We start from the raw sequence: 24,683 nt of genomic DNA, 5'->3' as shown, positions 1-24,683 counted from the left end.
CACCTTCCAAGCACCACCAACCTCTTTTCCAGTTTTAGACCTGTGCTGCCAGGTGTTTGTTGGCTCCTGATCTGGGATCCTTCATGAAACCTGAACACAGAGAGGGCTTTCCCCTCCTTTTCCACTCCTGGGTTGCTGTGGCACCCTAACCACAGAATTTCTCAGCTCTGCCTCACCCCGTTTCTGGATCCAGTTCAGGACCAGCACAACCAGTCAGGATTTTTCATTTATAGGGATGTGTATTGAAGATGGTGCTGGAGAGGGCTAAAGGGCACCCAGGCACCTCCTGAGGGTGAGAGGTGAGGATGGGCTTGGAGCAAAGCTGCCCAGGAGTGTGGTTTTGAGGTTGAGCAACTCCTTAGGAAACCAGCTTGGAATTTCTGAATTTGGGCTTCTGTTAATTTTAACACTATTTAAGAAAACCTGGCTTGTTTTATGAAAATACATTTTTTCAGGGGGGTAAATAGTATTGCACCTAAGAAATTGTTTAATGCCAAGAGTCTATTATTATCTAGCAGCAGACTGCTTGGGTTACTTATTCCAATTATTTCTCTGTTTCCATGGTATTTCACCAATGGATATCAGACTTGTTCTCTATACATTAAGATAGCTCTGGTTTGCAGTGTTGCAGTTTGGAAATAGAAAACCTCCATCCACTTCACAAGACTTTTGATCCTTGCCCTGTTTCTGTAGTAATTATTAACCAGCTTTATTCTTAGAACTGAGTTCATGTTATGTTTTTACACAAGATATTTTGGCATGATAAAACAATGCCTACTACGAGTCAAGGTTGTTTTTGCTCAACCAAAACAGCCACATTAATTCTAAATTCAGTGCAAACAAGAAACAGAATAAATGTTTTCCAAGTAGAAGAACAAACCTAGCAAGGAATAAAACATATTCATGCCTTTAAGCACACAATATGAGAAATACAGAACTTCAAATTTCCAGAATGAGAAAACATTTTACAGTCTAGGGCTTACGTATTCTTTCCTTTTAATTTTGAATTAATTCTTCCCCTTAACCAGCCTTAATGCTTAACCTGTTTCATTTCAGGTATTTATAATTTATGCATAAGACTGAATTTTATTTTTTTTTTGAGAGTGGATTGGGCCTGATTCTGAGTGTTTCTTCAGACAAGAGCAAATCTGAGCAGTCACTGCTGGAATTTACCTGAGGAAAAACTAGAAGTACAGACACAACCCCCTCTGATAACTTCAGCTGACTCACATAAGAGCAAGACACCACTGATGTCAAGGATACTATCATGGTATCAATAAATAAATCTGAAAGAATTGTTTTTAACATATTGTTACACGATTTCTCACTTCAGTGCTTCTTTGATTTAAGTCATCTCCTAAACTGCACACGGAAAAATGAAATTAATTCAATTTTTTAACTTTGTTTTCCAGACATTCTACCACATTTTCCTGAACACTTCCCATTTTCCTTCTCACTTTGGAATGGCCCTGAGGATGCAGTGTTTGTCTGTGTTAAAATACACAAGGTTCACACTTGGACATGGCAAAGCTTCCCTCGTGTTTCTTTACAATTGATTGTACATTATTATCAAACTGGGACAGATTCTGGTCAGAAAAAGCCAGGAATTATTTTCCAGTGTTTTACTTCAGGCTGTAGTTATGTTTAAAGTCTATCCCAGTATATAGGTTGCCTGAATCTGCTGCTGGGGAGACTGGGACCAGTGGGAGATGTCAAGCACATCCCCTACAATGTCCTTCACTCCTGTAATTGTCATTCTGAAACTGAAATGAATGAATTTGTGATGATTTATATCACAAGAATTATTGTTTCTTAAGCTTATAAATATTTGTGTTTTAATTTTTGTCTTTCTGGATGAAAAAATATCTTATTTTCCATCTGGAAATTGTTTGCTTCTCACATTTGGGTAGAGAATTGGGAAGCAAAACTTAGAAGGTGGAAAATGGCAGAAATAGCTGGGTAGAAATGGCTGCCTCCCCTGTCATGAGCCATGTTGTGGAGTAAAGATCAGCTTTTTACATTTTCTCTCTCCTATTTTTTTAGTTGAACTCTTTTCTATGTGAATGAGTAGATGTAAGGAAAGAAAAAAAAGTACTAATGGTCTTCAGTGTAATCAATAATTTTAGAAACTGGAAGACGAAAAAAACCTCTGAAAAAATGTCTGACATCACTTGTAGGCAGTACTTCTAGCAGAAAACAGAATAAGTGAAGAAAATAATGGTAAAAAAAATGTCTCTGCTAAAAGAACCTGTGGGTTAGTGCTACAAAAATTCCCATTTCCATTCCAGTAAGGTTCCATTTTCCTCTAAGTAGAGCAAAACTGTTTAAAGATATTGACATGAATACTAGATTTGGAAAACTATAATCTTAATCAGTGAGGGGTGAAAGCAGAGAGGAGATGACATGATCAAAAGACACAGAGAGCATTTATTCATTTTTAAGAACAATTTATCCTATGCTATTTCTGCATCCCCTGATGGAGGCTTTGAAACATATAGAACTTTCCCAGGAAGAGGCAGAAAGAAGATCCTTGTGTTTTTAAAGCAGTCATTTTGTAGTGTTGTGGGGAATAGAAAAGATTTTTCTCTGCATTTCAATAGCTGCCATTCAATCTGATTTTTTTTTTCAAAGTCCCAAACCATACAACTTCCATCTCTTCTATTATTCAACAGTTTAATATTCTGTGTTGCCTGATATTTACATCGTGTCTTTCATCCCTTATAATCCATTCCCCCTACCTGTTAGAATTGCACTTCCAAGCATAATTTTGATTTGTTCTAGAAGCTTATGTCCTCAGACATTTGAAAGCTGCTGTTGTGTTCCTGCTTCTTCCTTATCTGGCCAAATTATAACCAGTTAAACCTCTTATTTTAGTTTCTTTTATCTGATTTAATTTCGCACTAAAAAATCCCTCATTTTTTATTCTGACTCTTCTCTGATTTCCTTCCAATTTAACATCTTTCTGGGAGAACATTTCCCCTCCTTGCATGCAATGACCATGATAAGGTCATAGAAAATCCTTGCTTTGGGACTTCCACCCTTGTCCAAAAGTTTTTGAAGTCCATGGCTGAACTTGCATGAGATACATTGGGTGCTGGATTCTAAACTTGCATTTTAATTTTATTTTTTATAATTCTTGTTACATCCTCCACCTCTCTTATCTATTACTACTTTTCTATTTCCTTTAGTGCTTATTCTAATGGATCATCTTCCAAATGGCTCCTTGCTTTATGTTGTTTGTAATTTTTTTTTTTTCATGTTTGTTTGCACTAAAATATCTTCCATCCCTTGATGGATCTGTTTTGGCCACGCTTCATCCCAGTTTCTTCTCAGTCCCTTTTTATTTTCCTGTCTTTATTGACATTCCAAATCTTCTAGAATGAGCACAATCTGTGTGTGTCATTAAGATCTTATTTATGACATTTCTCTAAATCATTAATGAAGATACTAATTGTTAGTCTGGGTTTACTTTGTATATGCCACCCCACTGGACATTTCCAAGCATCATGTTACACAGCTGTTTATCATTTTTTTTCATTTGTCTTTCAGCCAATATTCAATCCACACACAATTCTCTCCAGCCAAGCTGATTTGAATTAATTTTTCAATTAAGATTTCATGAGACAGTGTCAAACGCTTCAGTAAAATCCAAATATCTGTCAACCCCTATACTGCTATTTTTCTTTTTCAGTGTTTTTCCCATTCCCTCTGTTTCACACAAAGACATCAACAACTCTTCCATGTGTGAAGCACTTGAAACTTCTGCTTACCCAACAGGTAGGCTTGAACTTCTTGTTTGCCCAGGGACCATTTGGCTTTGGGTTTGCAGGCTCTGGAGGAGACATCTCTCTCCTTGACTCTTTGCAGAGTTACAACAATAAATCCATTAAATCCATTCCCAATAAATCCATTCTCATGCTCATGAATCCCCCCCTGTGATTTGAGCTTACACAGCTTGAAAATATCTTCTGTTTCCTCCTTGTCATCATCCAAAAAAGCCTTTGCATTCAGGGTTTTATACCAATGAGGGAAATTTCTTCCCACCTACAAGCATCATCTGGTGACCACAAGGTGCCCAAGTGAAGGCTTCTTAAATCCAATCTTAAATCCCTAAGGGGTCTAAGGGTTTGAATTTTGACACTCTCCTTCCTGGATTTTAATCCTCTGATATTTCTCTTGCTTTCAGGACTAATCATGGAGAGAAGAGCTTCTTGTGGCTCAGCAAAGTCTATGCTGGACAATCCAAACTCCTCTGTGCTTCTCTCATTGAGGGGCAGCAAGGAATAGATGGTAGCCCCATTTATTTACATATTATTTAGTATTCAGTTGGTTCCTTTCATTATGAAAGGACTTGTTTTTGGCTATTTTCTCTCTCTGTATCCTGCATCCTCTTATTGCAAAGGAAGTTTTCTGTGATGGAAGAGATGGGAGCTTTCTATGAAGCAGAACAAATCATTCATGTCTAAGTCAACAGCAAATCTCCAGCCACTGGGATGGATTTCAAATGAATTAATGGTGCCTAACTATAAGATGTTTCTTCCTTGACTCCAGAAGAATATTACCAGAAATGTTTTATAATCTATTGGAACTTCTGCCAGCACCAGGGAGCCACTAAGCAAGTTTTTTTAAATATTAAAATGCCTTCCCTGATAAAAAATACAGAAGGACCAATGCCCACTGGTGAGGTAGCCAGAGACTAAGACTAAGGCTAAGACTAATAGCTGAAGGATTAGATATTTCCTTAAAAAAAATATTAAAAAACAAAAAATCACACCTGAATCTATGAAAGATTTAAAGAGACCTTTGAATAATGAAGAAAACCATTGAAATTAAAGAAACAAAATAGTTTTGATTTTATTGCAGACATCTTTTAAGTCATGACAGGCTGGAGTGTTTCCCTAATTTTTGGTATAAAAGGGAAGTAAACCAACAGTTTATTGTAGCAATACTTCACATTGCCCTACTTCTGTATATTGTCTGGAAGCTCTAGGGTAAGGATGGAACATTCCTGTTTTTAAATTGGATACAAAAGCAGTTTCTGTGCTGTGGCTGCTGTAGCATAAATTGCTACACAGAGACTACCAGATATATCTGAACATTCTGATGCTCAGCAAATTGTAACCATTTCTTTTTTAGGCCTTGCCATGCTATGCTTAGAGTTTCTGCTCCTTTTAGATGCTTTCTAATGTTTGGAAGGTCTAAAGCAGACCTTGATATTGTTTTCTGCTTGTAGGATGGAATTCTTCTAGAACTAGACCCAAACCTCTCCCAAAGTTATGAAATGTTTTTACATAATTAATTTATATTATAAAATGGCTGACCAAGTGTAACCCTGGATCTTGCACTGCAATTTTTTTTTATGAGGGCATAATGTTCTACCCACAATAATGGAGAGAAAATAGTACTCATTAAACATTAATTTTGAGAAGAGCAGTGGGTGAGGTGCTGTGTCACAGGGGTGCTGGACCATTCAGACCCCACAAAGGAGGGAATAAAGGGTGGCCTTGGCTCATGTGGTCATGGAGAGGTCAGAACAGGTTGGGATATTTTGGTGAGGTGGTGAGAAGTGTCAGTGTCTGGATGAAAGGTCCTGAGGCTTCTCAGAAAGCAGCTGAACACTTTGCAGGTGGTAGGAGGCTGCTCAGATCTGTTCAATATTCCAGATGGCATCTGTAATAATTACATTTCATGGGATGTCTAGGAAGGGAACTGTGTCATTAAGAAGCCCTTGCAAAACCCATGTGAGGTGACTGCTGTATTTTGCAGACAAGTACATAATGTGATTCTGAGCAATTAGACATGGAATTAGCAATTAGACAGTGAACTGAGTAGATGTAGGTACCAACTGTCTCTGGAAACTCCTTCCTTGCTCCTACCTTCATTACACTTCCTTTGTTGTTCATTACAGAACAGACTTTTTTACATCCTCTGTAGGAAGAGGAAAAAAAAAAACCCTAACAGAAAACATTTTAAGGCTTTTGAGTGCTAATGATCAGATTGCAAGGTCCTATTACTTAGTATTTTTGGTTTTTTTTTTTTTAAGATGCTCATTGAAGGAGGGCAGAATGAGCTCCATGACTGCTTTGAGAAGCTTGGATGAGACTTGGATGAGAGGCTGTTTGCAAGAACAGAAATGTGGGTTTTGCAGTCAGGAAGGGCTGCTGTTAACTGGAAGATTAGCAATACAATCACCTGATGTTTTAGATAATATCAGAGATCTGAAACTTAAAAACAAATTAAGCCTTGCTATGGGGGAGAGAGCATTACCTGGAAAGATGAATATGCTTAGTGCCTGAGAAAAGGTATTCAAAGATGTACAAAGGGGCCTCTGCCTCTTGCTGAAAATAATTACAAATTAACTTTTAAGATCAAAGATGTGTACAGCCACAAATAAGCAATGTGAAGCTATTTTTTCTTGTTTCTGAAATCAACAAATATATTGAGGTTTAATTGGCAACGGTTCATAAGGAGAATAATTTGGAAAGTAATACAGTATGTTTTTATTTTGCTTTAGTGCTTGGGTACTAGATTATATTTTAAACTGGTGTTATGCAATCTTGCATTTGTTATAATAGGGAAAATGTCTGTTTTCTTTATTGCTGTTTTCTTGTCTCAGAAAAAAACCTGACAAACATGTCTATCATCCTCTTCAGTTCAGAAGACACAGTAAAATCTGTGTGGATGCAGTGGAAACTCATTCTATTTTTGAGGTAGAAAACATAGTTTCCTTATCACCAGACTAGTACCTAGTTCAAAAATTAAATGTTAAATTTACAGCAAAAGATTCAGATTACTCTGGGGCTGTGGAGAAGGTGGTTGTGGCAGGTGCAGTTTTCATCATCCTCACAACAGACAAAGGGCATCCAGGACAGGAAGGATGAGGAGGTGAAATACCTACAAACCAGGCTCTAAGTATATCACTTAAACAATAATGTTCTTAAACTAAAGAAAGAAAAAAATCAATTTATTTTCCTCCATCTTTAAATATCTTATGATGCTCCATACAAAGTAACTTTCCCAACTCTTGAAAGAGGGATGATATACCTGTATTTTTCTGAGTCCTAAAAATCCTTATAGAGTCCATTCATTTCTAATACTATCAAAACCATGTGAATTATGGCCATTACATTAATCTATTCCAAAAAAATCAGTCTAGAATGCCATACATTGGTAACTAAAGCCTCGTGTGTGTTAAGAAAGTTTGATCCAAAATAGTATTTTTTTTAATTTTTTTTTTAAACAATATTAGAATGACTTCTCCTTGGTAGTGGATGCATTGTAGCAAAACTTTCATACAGACCAAACTGTTTACATACTCATCTAGAAGATGATAACAGGGTAGAAGATATTGTTATTTTTGACTCTATCTCTGTTGGCAATTTCCCTAGATAGGTGTTCTCATCTCTGTGTCAGGATCAGGTATCAAATATATGGTGTTATCTAATCCTGGCTGCTTTTAGGAGATAAAACAGACAGAATGCACAGAAGGAAGGCTTCATCTGCAGGAAGCAAAAAAAAAAAAAAAAAAAAAAACTAGTCCCACACTTATCACAAGACAAGCTTTGCAGAGGACTTTTATACTTAAAAGCTTTATTCAGATGGAGTTTGGATGAGAGATGGAGTGAACATAATAGTGTGGAAATTCTGTTCATAAAATGATGATTTCTCTCTGTTTGTCCCTGACACTACAGGAATTCCCAGAGATTCCGAGGTTGCACTAAAGCTCACTCTGGAGCTATCAAAAGTTAGTTTCCAAATTCTGGATGACATCTAGATTATAAGGTGCTCTACAAAACAGTGGAAAAAAATCAGAATTTATCCCTCTCTCTGGACTTCCAGTGGAGAAAAATAATTTTCTGATCTCGCAGCAGAATGGGAACGAAATATTGAAGCACAATTGCCCTCCCTAATCCACAGAAAGATAAATTCTACATTTTCATGACAGCTGAAGGGGTGCAGATGATGCTCAGACTATATCTGGATTTTGGTAAGCTAAAAGTGCAGAGGTGGTGACCCTTTGTGAAGTTTTCCATCTTTCATGTGCATCAGGCAGCTATAGAATTCCTATGTTGTTTTATTTAATACTCTCGAAATAATATCTAAGAAGCAGTTAGCCCACAGAGAAAGAGAAATTTTATGGTTTACTTTAATTTTGCATCATTTTATCTTTCTGGTTTGACACTGGTTTTTACTATATCACTAAAATAGAAAATCTTAATCAAAAACCAACAACGTTGCACACAAAAGGCCTCAGATCAGGCACGTCTTGTTGAGGTTTTAAATTGCCTCACATGTTTTTGTTGGTTTTTTTGCTCTTTGACATTACCTTTTGTGACAATTTCCTATTTTTTTCCCCCACCATTCTTGCTACCATTGACTGATGTGATTCTCACTGCTCTCTAAAATATAGTCATTAAATTTTGCATCTAATCCTTGCTTTTTATGAACTGCCATGACTCACTGCAGGTTCTTCAAAATGAGGTGGGGGAACAAGTAGGTAGGGGGGAAAAAAAAAGAAAAATCACTACATTAACTAATTCCATGTGCTGCCCCTGAGGTGCCATGTCCTTTTGTCCAAAGAAGATGTCTCTTGACTTGCCATGCCTGTTTGGGCATCCACAATGCAAATTTAAGTTTATCCCTCCAGCAAAAGAGCAACAGCTTAAAGAGGTCTTTTGTGCTGATAGAAAAAAAAATTAAAAAATAAAAAAAATGCCTTTTCACACACATGGAATAGCTTCTCAGCCTGGGGCACTGGTGTCTCCTTAGCAGAGGAGGTTGGATATGTGAGGAACTAAAAATGGGGTATTTGTGTCTCATCCTGCAAGAAATTGCAGGGTTTCTACTGGATAAAACTCTGTGCACAACATGGAAAAGGGGACTCCAATCTCTTTACAAGTTAAAGAACCATGGGGGATATGGAAAAAAGTTTCACCCCTCCCTTTTATGTTGTTGCTTACCATATCCCTGCTTCTCTGTTTAATGCTCCCAGCCTGTAACTTGCAGGAGTGGAGAAAAAGAAAAAGAACAAAGTCAGGCATGGCTTGACAGGAGGCTGAAAGGAGGGGAGGGAGATGTGTGCTTTGCTGACAGCTTAACATTAGGAAACCTAAGTGGAAAGCTGTTATCTTGTCTGTGAACCTGCCATGAGGGGTGAGGGGAATTGGCAGACAGATCACAGCTATTTACTAAACAAATAAGGGTGCTACAACTTGGGAATGAGTTGCCTGCTTCTTGCAGAGGTGCCTGTTGCACTGGCTAAACAGCTTTTACTTCTCTGGTCTAATTGGCCCTTTCTGTAACTTTGTGAATTTTTGTTTGGCCTTCCATCCCTACAGATATTTTCCTGATGGGTTTGTTGTGTTTTTTCTAAATCTGAAGTTTTGGTATTTATACCTCTGCAAAGTATCACTGCTGCCTCCCTCCTTCCTCTCTGCATTCTCTCTTTCCCTCCACCACTCCTCTCTCCTTTGCAGATTCCCATTTCTCCTCCCCATTTGCTCCTGCTCTCCCAGCTTTTGTCCCTCTGCCCCTTATCACTGTCTTTACTCTTCATCCCTCCCAGGTTCACTTTTCCTGTATCTCCCTTTAACTCTGATCAGGAATTTCCCATGGTTTTTTGGGTGAGCAGGAGGAGCAGGGAAAGCCCCTTGGTTTGGTTTGTGCCTTTTGCCAAAAAAAACTACTACTGGAGGAAAAATCCCAATAAAGTGGTGTAGCAGAGCTCTTGTTTTGATCATGAACAGTGTGATTAGGAAACAGGAGAGAGAGGGGAGAGCAGAGAGTGGAAATGAACTCTCAGATATGTCAGAGTCTTGCCTGGATTTCAAGCAAGTGTCTGTGTGCACACTGGATTTTAATACTTGTTATGAAACCAAATTTGGATTTGGTGGATATTTTTTTTTTTAGGGTTTCTCTACATTAAAAATTACATTAAGCAATCCCATGCAAGCTTCCCACTCCCAGAAATACTCAAATGGTCCTAGATTTAGCAACTAGCACCATTCCTGGTAATTTGTGAGTGCCACATAACTGATGCTGTAGTGGCATCAGGAATACAGCTCAGCTGAAACTGGCTCTGAGAAGTACTGAATCATATTGTACAGGAATCTTTTTATATATGTGTTTATTTCTATATCCATATCTATATTTGCAACTCATTCCAATGCATAGCTGTGATGTTCCTTCAGGAAAAAGCACTGAAACCACCTTCCCCTTCAACTCACAAATGTTTTGGTATTTTAGAACCCTGATGCTCCCCTGCTCTGGATCTGCAAGATTCACCTTGATGTGGAAAAAAAACCCTCAATGGTTTGATTTGCAAGATTAAAACCAGATGACAGTGAGACCTTCCAGTTACAAAACTCCACAACTGCAAGTGACCTGGGAGAGAATCTGGTAAAGTTCCTTGGAGCTTTTTGGTATCCTCTCATGTTTTATTGCTGTGTGTCATCTTAGAGATTTTTCCTGTCCTTAGTGTTGCAATTAATAACAACCCATAGATAAGGGTAACTAGGTGTTGGCTTCATTGCCAGTTAAGCCTGTCTGATTAAAAACCACTTTACAATGACATTTAACTGCAAAGAACAAGTGAAGAAAAAAAAAAAAAAAAAAAAAAAAAGCATAAACCCAAGACACGCACTCTCAGTCCCCATAGATTTAAATTTAATTAAATGAGAAAACTGCAGGAAATTTTTTTGTGTTCACACTGAAGATTCCCAGAGCTATCCTACAAATGGTATTGAGTTATTGCAAGTCAGGAGCTCAGCTTGGAATATTGTTTTATCATTAATGCTGCCAGTTGCTCCCCATTAGGTCTGGAATCTAAAATGCCATCCTTCTGCCCCCAAAATAAAACCCTTTGCCCTCATATTAAACCTGCCCCCAGGATGCAGCCTGTGTAATCCTACCAGTTTAGCCATTTATTACCACAATAAACCAGTTGCTTCAGATGTGAAATTCAACACTCAACTGCTGTTACTTTCTGAGGTTTTCACCACCTGCTCCTGGATGCAGCTCAGTCTTTCACTGCCCAACACCAAGAGTGTGGTGTCACCTCCCCTTAAAACCAGACCTCCACAGGGTGCCCTGGACCCCTGGCCTCAGTGTCACCCTGCTCTTCCCCCTCTCTGTTCCCCAAGCAATGTGGAAAACTGCTACAAAACTACCTGAAAATCTTATATATTTTTCCCAAGAAAGTATAAGAGCTGGACATTGCTTCCTAAGAATCTGCTGTCCTTTGAAGTATGGAATTATTCATCTTGACATTTTATCTTGCCTATCTACCATCACCATCAAGATGTCAAGTTAGATACAACATCTTTGAGCTCAGGTGTCTTTTTTTTTTTTTCTTACAAATTTAAATTTAAGGTAAATGAGTTTCCAAGATAAATGAGGAAATAAATGAGCCTGCAGACTCAGAGAATACACTATCTGATAGCAGTTATGTACAAAGATGAACATGAAAATGTCATCAGCATCATTGCCAGATATGTTCTTGTTAATTTTTTTTTTTTTTAAAGCAGAAAATTGGCTCCTAGTGTCAAGAAGAAAAATAAAAAACGGTCAGGGAGATGAGATGGGAGGAAAGAAAAGGGAACTGGGAGCTGTACAAACCAACCTCCCTGGTGCCACTTATTTGTTTCAAAAAAATTGCCATTGTTGCCTTTGTAATTGCTGAATTTTTTAAGCTGTGTGTGAGGAGTTGTCCTTTCAAGCAAATGCTGTGGCTTTTTGAGATTAATGGCCAAACCATGTGTTCCTGAATTTTAACAGGAAAAAAAAAAAAAAAAAAAAAAAAAAAAAAAAAAAAAAAAAAAAAAATCAGCTTTTTCCCCAGCATTTTTATTTTTTTTTTTAAGGTCTTCCTTTACTTTGTTGGGTGAAGGGCAAAGGAGCAAAACAGCCAAAGGGTAAGCTGCAGCATGCTGGTACATGTGTTTTCATCTCCAGCTAAATCTTATCCTCCATGCTCTAAAGAGATCACATTTGCAACAAAGAGACCTGAGAGACTGAGACCAAGTAAGTACCTGGAGCACAGCTTTACCCAAAGAAAAAAAAAAAAACATGAAAGGAGATTGCCCCTTCTGCCTCTTCCCAGATTTCTCTGAATGTGCTGTGTGTGTGTTCCTGCTGCTACAACAACCATTAATAATATTATTCCTTTTCAAAGGATCTGGCACTTATTCTGCTCACTTCCAGTGAAGCAGTTAAACACTTCTGTCACTTTTTGTGCTCCTTGGGAAGAAGCACAGAGAAGGCAGAGCTTGCTCCTTGCTCTGCAGCAAAGTATTGACAGACCTTGGGCTAAAGCCTGGGAGCTCCAGCTCCATACCAATTAGTCCCAGCAAATACTGAGGCCAAGGTGACCCATCAGAGGAGTTCCAGAAAGGCAAAGTGGCATCTGTGGAAGGCAAAAACTGTATTTTCTTATATCTTTTCTGTCCTGTGGCTCCCCCACTCACAGAAATGAACATGTTCCTAGTGCAGTTATTTCAGAGCTGAGTTTGCAGGGCACCTCCCATCCCCATTTTTAATTTTTTTCTTTTGAAGCTTTCCTAAACTAATGCACCCAAAATGCCATCTGCCACATCTGAGCTGACATCTGCCCCACAGATAATTCTGAGCATCTTGGATGGGGACTCCAAAGAGACATCCAGGCTTTTAATCTTCTCCATCCTCCTCTCTCTCATCCCTACTCAGACATAACTTCTAGTTGGATATTTTCCTATGCTTAATCTCTACATAACCCCAGCAACACCCAGAGAAATTCTCTGGGAATTTAGAACGTGGGCTCTATGAATATTCTGGGGAAGAAGCATAACTCTTAAAACTTCACAACTTCTGCAAGACAAGAAGTACCTTCAATTTGTTTTATCACTGTGTTTTAGGAGTACATCTATTTTTTTCTTATTTAAAACCAAAAGCCTGGATGAATAACTACACTTAAAGGTAAATTTGCTCTAAAATAAAAGGAATCATGTGACTGCTTTTGAGAGCTGCAGTGTAATGCTACTGAGACTCTTAAATTGTAATAAACAGTGTACTTTCTCCTGAAACACTGAAATAATGGTGCTAGGATGAGAAATTTTGTTCATGTTGCCAAAACAGCAACTGAATTATGTTTGACCCCTTTGAGCTGAAAACACTCATTCCAGCCTGAAATTCTCCAATAAATGACAGCACCGTGACAAGAGCTTCAAGTCCTCTTCACAGCCTTCTACCTTCATCTCTTGAGATGTTATTATTTTGCACCACGTTCCACTTGACACAACCCACTGACTGAAAGCTGCCTAACTCCAGAGGAATGCTGCCTTGCCTCAGCTCCCCCCTGAAATGAGATTTTTTTTGTTGTTGTTGTTCCCAGCCACACGTTACCTTGCACACCACTTGCTGCATCCCTCCAGGAGGTGCTGGCAAAGCCACTTGAATCATTTTGAACAAGTTCAGCATCCAGCTCTATCCCTCCCCCAGCACTTTGGGACCAATTCAGGCCCTCAGCAAAGCCAAACCCTGCTGGATTGCTCTTCTTCTGCAGGAGGACCACTCAAGAGCACAACATCTCCTCTGCCACCAGTCTCCACCCCTCAGCAGCAGCAGCACAACAAGATTATTTGGGATGGCTTTCAATAACTAAAAGTTGAGATTATCCACATGCACCCTTCTGCTCCTCCTCTCCCATTGAACACACTGCTCTAGGTTGCTACTGCATCTACTACAGGCCAAAATTATCCTAATTTCTCCATTATCCACTCTTTTTGTCCAAGCTCAGCCAGGTTTACTTGGAGGAAAAAGCCAGGAAGAGGTGGTAGACCCCAAAATGCTGCATGGGGACACCAGGGGTGAGCATGCACAGGAGCCCTTGAGGAATGATTTGTGTTGTGTGGCCATGAGAGCTCCAACTGGGGGGTTGGGTTACACTTAGAGTTTGCTAGATATTTAAAGTCTCAGATCTGAAATATCAAAGTGAAATTGTTTTTTTTTTCCTCCTTTTAAACAGGCTTAAAAGACTGACCTTCAACTCTCATCTCCTTCCACTTCCAAGTGGAAGCTTGGAACTGGTGTATTTAAAGTTGGGTAGAATCATGGAATATCTGGTTGGAAGGGACATCAAGGATCATCTGGTCCAAGCCTTCTAGGTAATGTGTTATTTGCTGTATTGCACTCATCTGCTCATTAGAAATGCTAATGATAGCATAGAATAGAAAATCTAATGATAAAAAAACCCTTGCAAAACAAATTTACAGCATCTGCTTTTAAATTCCTTGTGCTCCTCATTCCTGCCACAAGTCATGGTCAAGATGCAAAGCTCCTGCATAAGTTGTTTCCATTTCAATGAACCAGAGGTTGCCTATGGGAAAATATTTACATCTCTGCTTGTTCTCTCAGCTTCTAAATTGCACATGGCATCTCAAACCAACAACGAAGCAAAAAACTTTAGGGAAACTACAAAATTATACAGGTTTTTGAGGGTTTTTTGTTGTTTTTTTTTTTCGGCCAAGAGAGCAAACTGGAAGGATGACTACTTGAAGATCTCTCAGTGTGGCAGCACAGCAACAGGGTAATGCTGAACTGACAAAAATTACTTCCATTCAGTTCAGCAATCCAAACTATTTTGGTTCCAATTAAGCAAAAAAGATAATGTGGAGAATTCAACCAAAAAAAAAAAAACCCAAAACATGGGCTATATAGTAAGTTACTCCTGGGCTGGCAGGCAGGGTGATATCAGCACCCAGGCTGCATCTCTTGACTCCCTGGATGCAGGGAGGATCAGGCTGATCAGCAAAGCTGCTGGTAGAGCTTAGGAAAACCTGGATTACTAATTTGCCATACCACATGCAAGAACCCACAGTAAATTTTGGTAAATTAAACATTTTTAGCATCCTCATTTACCAGGCCTGTTGCAGCACTGCTCTTGGCCATGCTCCAGTTCCCTGGGTGGAATCCACGGCTCCATCGTTTATTCACTGGGGGAACCATGTTACTGCCTCATAAAACAGTAAGAAAATACTATTATCACTTAATTATGCAGCTAGCTTGCTCAGAATTTGGTGGCTGCCTTCTTCCAGCAGCCACAGAATATTTTGCTGAACCCCAGAATAAATAGGAAAAATAAAAAAATAAAATCAGGAAAAATAAATCAGTCTGTTGGGTGGCGCATAAAAAAGATCTCAGGAAGCTGTTTTGGCAGGATTTGGAAGATTATCATCAAGATGTTCTACTCAGATGTGGGAAGGTACTACTTTAAATAAACCAGTGAATAGGTTCCTTTAATACCAACAGGTAATTCTGAGCCATCACTTGTAATTCTTTACATTAAAAACTGTTGCCAGCAGACATGAGCTTTTTATCTGGGGAATGAGTATGCCCTGAGGAAAAAAAAAATAAGTAAAAAAAGAAATAGAGATAAAAAAATGCTGATATTTAAACTGCATAATCATCATAATTAATTGCTGGTGTCTGCAACAGGTATTTTTGGAGGTAATTTCAAAAATAAATATATATAAGTGTCACACATAGCCAGAGTTTTTTCCCAAGAGATCAAGGTTCCTGAATTTTTTTTCTATGTGATGACTACCAGAGTTTTCTGTGTTAATGCATTTGTGAAAATGATGAAATATTGCTAAAACAAAAGCAAATACAATAACTAAATCAAATCAACATTAACATTTCATAAATCCTGGTTATTTAAGGTAAATTTAAGCCACAATTTTACATAAGGCAAAAGGTTTACATATTTTATACCTTATTTCTGAAGTAGTTGCTGTTTATTAAATATAATAACACTATTTTTTAAATGCTCATGCTCATTTATTTAATGTCTAGAATGAAATTTGAATTAGGTTTATATTAAAATGAAAGGCAATTTTCAAAGGCTATTAAATTGTAAGATATTAGGTAATCCATATCTGTCTACTGGTTGACAAAACTGTCAGAAATGCTGAATGCTCAATTTCCCTGGAAAGAGGTTTGGAAATGGGAACATTTCTGTGACTAAACAAAGAGTCAGGGGCTTCTGTTTAAAAGTTTCAGGTGGGGTGACTTCTCCAGCTGTCTCAGTTTAATGCCCTCATTCACATTATTCCTTTTTTACTCATTTAAACCCAAACCCAAAGATTCATCCCCCCTCTCCCTATGTGGCACAGCCAGCTGCCTCCAGCCAGCTCCAAGTCTCTTCCTAAAAGTTTTCCTTAGAAATAGTTTCTAAGAGGATGACACTGGAATGTTTATTTAATGCTTATTTAATGCTCTTTCTGGGCTTTTGCTAAACATCAGCATCATAAATACAAAAGACCACAAGGATGTGAGAAACAGAAATATTGTTCTGACTTTTTGCAATTCTTCCTCTTGTTGTTATTTTCTATTAAAATAAAGCTCTAATTGTAAAGCCAAATGGCTTATATTTTATAATTTTGCATGTGAAAAGGAGCAAGACTGAACTCCATTAAGTTATATGGCTGTACTTTATTTTTTCTACTACTTATTCAAACCCCAGAACATAAAATAAATTTTGTTACGTAGAAGGGGAAGAATGAAATTTAACATATTCCTTGGTGTATCTCAAATGACTTCAGTTCATGTCCAATATAATTTATAATAATTATAACTGTATAAATTAAAGTGATGTAATCATGCTATACTATGAGAAAGTTTATAACACGACACTAATGATTCTCAATAATAATTCATAAATAAGTGTGAAAGGTTTGAATGCTTTCACTTAGTTCTTTTCTTAGACAAGGGAGCACATGAGCTAATAATCCATTTTCTGTTTCATTTTACTTGGCTTTTATAGGACACCTCTTATAGGACAGTGAGGCAGAATGGGACATCTACTCCAGATATGACAATTGCCTGGCAAAGAAATATTTATTTTAATGTATGGCTTGGGGATTTTTTGCTTTTTTTTTTTTTTTTTTCTTTTCTAATGGTCCAGTGTTTATTTGTATAATCCATAGCAGAACCATGACAAAAACTTTACCACTTTAAAACTTATGAGTGTGACAGTGAATGAAATGAATGAAAAGTATTGTAAACATTTTTGTATTCCACAATACATAGCAAGCACTTGGTGCAACTTAACTCATAATTCTGTTTATCTCAACCACTTGCCAAATAACTGCATTATTTATATGGTAAAAAATTCCCTTAATAATCTGCATGCCAGTTAAAAGTAATGCCTAGACATAAAATAAAAAAATGCTGTCTCTGTGCCATTAGGTGTCTACTTAGCATTTTGAAACTGTCCTCAAGTGGAGTTTTTAAAAAGTGATTTCCCTCAAAATGATTTCCCTCAAACATTAAAAATGCAGGGGTTTTCTTGGCTAGCAGGAGAGAGATGAAGTGGGGGTGTCACAGCAAACAATGAACATGAAGTTCTCCTGCTTCTCCTGCTAGGAAAGGGATGTGGAGATTGTGAGATCTGCATCCCTGTGAATAGAAACCCCCTCCTGAGGAAGTGTGAGAATGGGGCTTCACTAAGCCTTGAACAATTTAATACCCTATAAATCATGATTTTTCTCTGCCACCACGTTCTGTCATTCAGATTCCAGGCTTCTTGCTCACCCAGAGTTCAGACATAAAGAGAAAATACTTGGGATCTCTGCTGGAATCTGTGGCTTATCCAGGAACCAGAGCAAAGCAAATCCCACAACTGTTTCCTTCCCAGCTGACAGCAGAGACCCCTCCATCCCTGGACAAGATCCAGCTGGATGCTGCCAAGGGCCTGAGGACTCTGGTCCCAGCCCCTGAAAAAAAGTGTTAGGGATGTCTCAGAGCACATCTGATTTCCTAATCAGTTTTATATTTGTTGGGCTGTGTAATATAACCACCCTTTTTATACAGAGAGCAGCAACAAGTATTTATTTTTGTGTAGAATGAAATATTGATGAACCCCAGGGCATGATGCAGGGGAGAGGAGTACAGGTGGCTGTGCCAGCAGGGATGGCAAAGGAAGGGACTGACTATAAAATGCTTCCCACACAGGAAATCCTGGCCCAGAGAGGAGCAGCAGGAGAGCAAGGAAGGAATCCAGGGCTCAGCTGAGTGTTGGGATACCCCTAAATCTCAATCCTGGTCTGGTAAGTAGGGAAAAGATCCAACCTCATCCCTGCCATGCTCTGAAATCTAGGGCAAGAGGCTTTGAAGGGAACTGCTGATAGCCAGCTGGCTTTTGGGTTCTTTTTTTGCTTTTTTTTTTTTTTTTTTTGCTTTTTTTTTTCTCCCCCCCCCCCCCCCCCCCCCCCCCACAACAGAAGATGTAAAAATAGAAATGCTGAACTCCAAACTTCAGCTAAGGAGTAAAGTTCAGCTGCTGCATATTCATAGCCCATCTCTGAGTAAGCCTCCTTCCATTGACACCTACCCTCCCTGCATACCAAATCCTGATGCATATTTATGGCTTCCCAAAGCACTCCCAATATTTCAGCCTTCAGGATTATTTACCACACACAGGTATGCAGTCAAAAAAAAAAATCATCTGATTTCCCATACAGTAAATTTTGTCTCCAGATGATATTATTACACTTGCTGCACCTGGGGAATTGTAAAGGTGTTTCACTTTTAGGGTTTTATCTGATTCCTCAGCTTTTCTTCCAACATCATGCAATACACAGCCAAATTTATCTCCAGGTACATATTACCTTAGTTTAGATTCCTCTAAGCATAAATAACCTCTCATATTGGTAATTCTGGTGTTATGGGCAGGAAACAGCTCACAAGGAAGCTCTTGTTGGTTTTTATGCACGTTTTTCACCACAAAAAATTGTGGGGTCTTTGTTCTGAAGAGCCTGGAAGGTGAGCTGCTCATCCTCAGCCAAGATGCTGCCAAGAGCACACTTGGCAGCAGTTACAAAATATCACCTAAATTCATTTTTTCTACAAAAATGGCCATCTAGGTGGGAGTGGAACAGACCATTCTTCTCACTACCTTGTTTTTTTTTTTTTTTTTCTTTTTCAACCTTTCCAGCACTAAATATAGAAACATGAATGCATGAAGTGTCTGATTTTTATAGAGAAAGAAATCAAGAGGTGTAAAAATAACTGAGAATGACTAAAAGTTGCTCTCTGGTGCTCTCTGATAAGTGAGTCCTTGTTGCACATCACTCACAATACTTGTCAAATTTCAAAAATCAAAGAAATAAGCATTGTTCTTTTCTTTGAATGGTAACCTGCAAATCATAATGCAGATCTAACAAACTACCATAAATAAATATGTTTTGGGGTTTTTTTTCAGCAGCAGGATGAATATGACATTTTTCCTAGATTGAATTAATACCCTAAGCAAATTTTTGTTGGATTATTTGTTCCCATGTTGGAAAACCTTTAAGAAATTTGTTGCCAATTACAAGACTCTTGCCTTACTTCCTTCCATATGAGATAATTTATATGAAAAGAGACATTCAGGCTGTAAAACAAGATATTCAGTGACAAAGAAGTAAACCAAGCAATTTCAGGTTACAGCTGAGGCTGGCAATGGCCTTGCTGTGTGGTTCCCTCCAGAGGGGCATCCTCTGTTCTGATGAAAAACCTCAGTAATTACTTTTCTTTTTTCTCTTTGTGATTTTTTATTATCTAAAACACTCAATAAGAAAATATGTAGATAAACATGGAGATGGAGGAACCTAATCTCAACAGACTTATTTCTGGGAAAAAATGGATTCTGTTCAGGCTGAATGCTCCATTCTTACCATGGCAGAGAATACATGAAAAAAGATGTAAGGAAGATACAAACATGCCCAGCTATATTTGAACTTATCTTCCTTTAACACTGCAGTTAAATACAGATATATTCCATTGTGCTTGCTGAAGTTTTGAGACAAAGATGAGGCTAAAAAAATATAATGCTAAATTACAGTTTTATAGTTTGAATATATAATCTTCTCTTCCTATCCACTGTCTAAAAAACTCCTTGCTGTTGTTAATCCTATCTAGACACGAGTTAAGAACTTATCCTGTAAGCAGTCATAAGATGCTGGTATTATTTATTTCACAGTTATATTTCAGGTTTAATCTTCAATTCTTTGAAATAAAAACCTTTTGGTTATTATGAGCATTGACAAACCCTTTGCTGGAGACATCTGAAAAGATGTGTGCCTTTCCTTTTATCTGTAATTGGAATCCTGATTTGCCTTCTGCTTTAGCTGGGAAATAAACATTTAATGCCAGCTGCAAGGAATAAAATATATGCCTAATAACATGTTACTATTTAGTGCTGCTTTTCAAGCTCTTATTGCATAGGAATTTGTTACCATTCTGGTGACACCTGATTTCCATAGCTAGCCAGGATACTTTATTTATGAGTTAGCATTATTTTGTCAGGTAACAAATGACAGTATATTTTAATAATAAATGTCATAATGTTTAAATCATGACTGTAGCACCTGGATCACATAAAACGTGTACTGCAAAATGTTGCTATGCCATCCAGCAAAATAGTATATGCCCCCAAAACAGTGTTTAAAAGTAAACTTCATTGAAGAAAAACAGTTTACAAACTGAAGTATTTACATTATGGATCATTTATAGATAGACATCACTCATGCATCTTGCTCAAACTTGAGATTTTTTTTTTTTTACCCACATTTCTATAATCCCAAAGTTATCTCAGTGTCAGCTATTCCAGCTGCTGGTTTTGTTCCTTGAGCAAAAAGTGCTCAAAACAAAGGCAGTGGGTGAAAAATATCCACAAAACAAAGAGAAGCTGTGGCTACAAATGTATTCTGATGACAAAACCCCCAAACCAAACATTTTTATTTTGGCAAGACATCAGGAACCTTTCTTCATCTACAACCTTCAAGAGAAATGTCCTAGCAACATGTGCCACCTTCCAGATATTCACCTCTTACTCTCAAAGAAACAAAACTTTTCTTTAAAGTTGTGTCTTGGGGAGCAATGCATATTCAAAGCAAATTCATTGCTAGAAATTGCTTAAAAAAAGGAAAAGTAGCCAAACAACCACTCCATAATTTGTGGCAAGAGTTAAGCTTTTATTTAGGATTATGGATTTAGACCTCCTGCCATTACTCACATGAATGACTCCTCCTTAAGTGAGGAGCACAACTGCATTTCTGGGGCTTTTCACCAAGTAGAAGCTGTTGGGCTGAAACCTGACTGTAAGAAACGTGTTCTTTTAAATTAAAAAAGTATTTGTGTAGGGGAAGAATGGCCAATAAATTCCAGTCAGAGCCAATTCTGTTAAAACCTTGCTCTAATAAAGACTTCAGTGAAAATGAATACTACCAAATACTTCACAGGAGGGCTCAAGGTATGTTTCTAGGTAACTACACAATCCATACTGACATTTATTTGAGGCAAAATGTGGTGTTTTGGTTTTTTTTTCCTCCTATTCTTTTCAGAAGCCTTTTCCAAAATGGGGAAGAGACTTGAATTCAGGCTGGTTTGCCAGGCATCCAAGCAAATTATCCCGAGGTTAATTATGCAGATTTTCCTGGACTCCAAGCAAACATTTATTCTTGAAAAAAAATTTGTATATTACATCTGGTTTCAGCTTTGGCTACAGATTTCATACGAGTTTAGAAGCACAAAGGAAATTTATTTGTATGTCATCAGCTAATGGTTCCATCTCAGAACTTGTTGCAGGTGTCATCAGGAGGTTATTTTTCTCTCCAAGAAACCTTGTTTGAAAGGAATTACACCCTATGGAATCTTTAAATCACTTTGGATAATTCTCTGGTCAGATCAGTGCCAGGATGAGGTGGCTCAGCCCTCACTAGAAGTTTCCCCAGAGCATCATAGACTCATGGAAAGGCTGGGGTTGGAAGGGAAATTAAATATCAGCTAATTCCAACCCCTTGTCCTGGGCAGGGACATCCACCCCTGGATCAGCTTGTTTGGAGCCCCATCCAGCCTGGCCTTGAACACTTCCAGGGAGGAGGCAGCCACCTATGGAGGTCTGAGTGGGAAACCCTCCTCTACTCTGGGGCTGTGGCATTCAAAACATCATTTTTTAGCATATTTGTCCTTTTTAAACACAACCCTTGCTTCTGCAGTTTTGTTTCCTGCAGTTTCTGTCCCCTCTGCAGATGGTTGGGGTTGCAGATGGAACAGGGACAGCCAGGCTGAGCTGGGCAGCTGGGGTTCTGCCTCCTCACTCTTGGTCTGATCCTGAATATTTGTCATTTTTCTGTCAATGCCTCTTTGGTTTGTTTGGTTTGGGGTTTTTAAACACTTAGTTCACTGGAAAAGCAAGGAGGAAGGGAGGACTGGCCAGCTGGCAAGTGAGACTGAGCGAGAGAGAGAGGAAAGGATCAAGGCAGTCACATCACCCCTGACTTTTAGTAAGGGGTTGGAGATTTCATGGTTATATACTTAAAATAAAAGCAATAAACTCCTGTAGGGTGACATATGTAGTGCAAAATTTGAAAAAAAGAAAAAATAATTTAATTTTCTGTTCCTTCTTTTCCTCTTTTAAACTATTTGTACCTATTCTCCAAGCACAGGCTGAAGCAATGAATGAAACAACTATAGAGAGCATGAAGTCCATGAAATTTTGGTAAAATCCTTATTTGTGGGGAGGGACAACACATTTTTAGAGAGGAGGCTTGGGTGTTAGGAAGTTGTATGGCTGTAACCTGGTTTAATTTGAAGACAAAGAAGTGCAGCCCTACCTAACTACTCATCTCTCTATGGGGAATTTTAACCCGGATTCTGAAGTGCTAGAGAAGAATCAAATAAAAAGATTAAAATAAAATAAAAATAGGAATTACCACAAGAGACTGAAATTAAATATGAGAAAATACTTCACTCTGAGGGTAACACAACGCTGGGATAGATTTCCCAGAGAGGTTGTGGAGTCTCCACCCTTGGAGACATTCAAGACCCACCTGGATGTGTTCCTCTCAAAGCATCTCCAGGGGATCCTGCTCTGGAAGGGTTGGACTGGATGATCCTCAGATCATCCCTTCCAACCCCTGACTATTCTGTGGTTGTGAATTTAGTGCCAATAGAAGACAGAAATAGTTGACAGTAGTGCCAATAGTTGACAGAAACAACTTCACGTCTCAAAACTTGCTAAAATCGTTACATTTTTATCTTGGTTCTTCATTTCCTCCAACAAGACATGGTTTGTCAGATGTGATAAGCTGGAACTGACTCAGGGCATATGGACAGAAGTGAAAATCAGTGGGAATGCAAAGAAGTGAAAATCAGTGAGAATGCAAAGAAATCAAGATCAATGGGAAGACTTTGGTTGGTGCAGGGGAAAACAAAGTGCAACATAACACAGAATTCAATGCTTTTGAGGTATTTTGAGAGTAGATAATTAACACACTACAGTTCCCTGCAGTAATAAACCCACATGTGCACATCAGCTTCAGGTTCTGGCTCCTTTTCATGGTCAATAACAGGGATTTTGTTGGGTTTTGTTGGTAATGTGTACCAGTAATCACAACGGGACCGGCTGCTACAGAGAGAGCTAATGCTGGCAGGGGAGCCAGATTGAAGCAGAAAACCTGTGTGAATAATAATCTAAGCACCCATTTAACTTTAAGCACTTCTTTATGGTTCTACAAGTTAATAGCTTTACACATTTGGCCAAAGTTAAGCATATGTTTAATGCCTCCCTGAATCAGAAATTACATCTCTGAGCTCCAGTTCTGCTTACCCCGTGTAGCAGTTTGTTGGGAGATTCATTTTAGGAAGACAGGAAAACAGCAGTCACTCACAGTGATATCTTCTTGGACTTAATTGGTACCCATACTGTACATCCAGTGCATCAGAAATTAACATTTTCCTTAATCAATATCTGACTGTATAACAGCCAGTAGATGGAACAGAACATTTGTTTCAATTCGATTTTCCAGCTCTCAAATCCAAGCAAAACCACTCAAAGTTAAAAGAAAAAAAAACAAACCAAACAACCAATGACCACATCTTGCTACTGACTTGAGTTTTCTGTTAGTTACATCCCTGTTTATTGCTCAGACTTAGTTTTTGCTTCATGTAACCTGTCAGATCCTTGTGATTCCCTGATTCAGTTCACACTTGCATAGTGCACGTGTTGGGCACCAGACCTTAGATCTCTATAAACCTCCAGGAAGAGCTGTGGAAAAGCACTGGATTACCTTGTTTAGGGTTTTTATAATTTGAACACCATCCCCTGCACTGCATTCACTGGGAATTAAGGAGCTCAATGCCTTTTCCAAGAATAAAAGTTCGTTTTGAGTTCATTTGCTCATAGGTTTATTCAGGGACAGTTCTGCCACTCTTCAATACACACCCCATTCTAAAAACCTTCTTAATGGATGCATTAAGTTTTTAGAGCCCAAATTCCACCAGAAAGTCATGTTTAGGCTCAGAAATAAACCCAAATGTCACATGTTTCTAGAGAGCAGAGATTTCTTACTCTGAGACCAAAGAAAAAACAATGTACCCAAACTTCCCCAGGGGCAGCTGCATTCAAAGGCTTCAAATCACCCAAATTTTCCCTGAGGCTTTGCTCTGTACCTATTTTTTTTGACAGCAGGAGATCCACTGAGGAATTAGGGCTCTTTGCTGGCCTGACTGTCTTTAGAGATGTGACATTAGGGGATCTTTGCAGCACAGGGATGGGGAAAATGGCACTGGGAGGGTTTTGGCCAGTAAAAAGCTGAGAGATGCTCAATTCTATTCCCTCACTCCCAGGGGAAAGGGAATCAGAGAGACTTGAAGATTGGGAGAAAAAA

General features: G+C 38.4%; 1 protein-coding gene and 1 long non-coding RNA gene across 6 annotated transcripts in view; one reads left to right on the top strand and one right to left on the bottom strand.

Annotated features, from left to right (window-relative positions):
- Positions 1-170, bottom strand: part of BCHE (butyrylcholinesterase) — a 45,490-nt gene extending 45,320 nt beyond the window's left edge. The window contains exon 1 of the mRNA XM_071752752.1: positions 22-170. The gene's annotated coding sequence lies outside the window, so the exon portion shown is untranslated. The remainder of the gene's footprint in view (positions 1-21) is intronic.
- Positions 1-24,683, top strand: part of LOC139800061 (uncharacterized) — a 33,436-nt gene that overhangs the window by 2,501 nt on the left and 6,252 nt on the right. For 2 of the 5 annotated variants that reach the window (XR_011727565.1, XR_011727562.1), the window contains exons 1-6: positions 1,096-1,270; positions 4,187-4,290; positions 7,869-7,987; positions 10,246-10,398; positions 14,000-14,138; positions 17,986-18,080. This is a non-coding gene — a long non-coding RNA (uncharacterized lncRNA). Of the gene's footprint in view, positions 1-1,095; positions 1,271-4,186; positions 4,291-7,868; positions 7,988-10,245; positions 10,399-13,999; positions 14,139-17,985; positions 18,081-21,356; positions 21,589-24,683 lie in introns of those variants that run through there. The other 3 variants (XR_011727566.1, XR_011727563.1, XR_011727564.1) reach the window with 3 other exon arrangements.

The sequence above is a fragment of the Heliangelus exortis genome, chromosome 9 (assembly GCF_036169615.1).
Source record: "Heliangelus exortis chromosome 9, bHelExo1.hap1, whole genome shotgun sequence".
Lineage (NCBI taxonomy): Eukaryota > Metazoa > Chordata > Aves > Apodiformes > Trochilidae > Heliangelus > Heliangelus exortis.
This window is presented reverse-complemented; position numbering and strand designations above follow the sequence as displayed.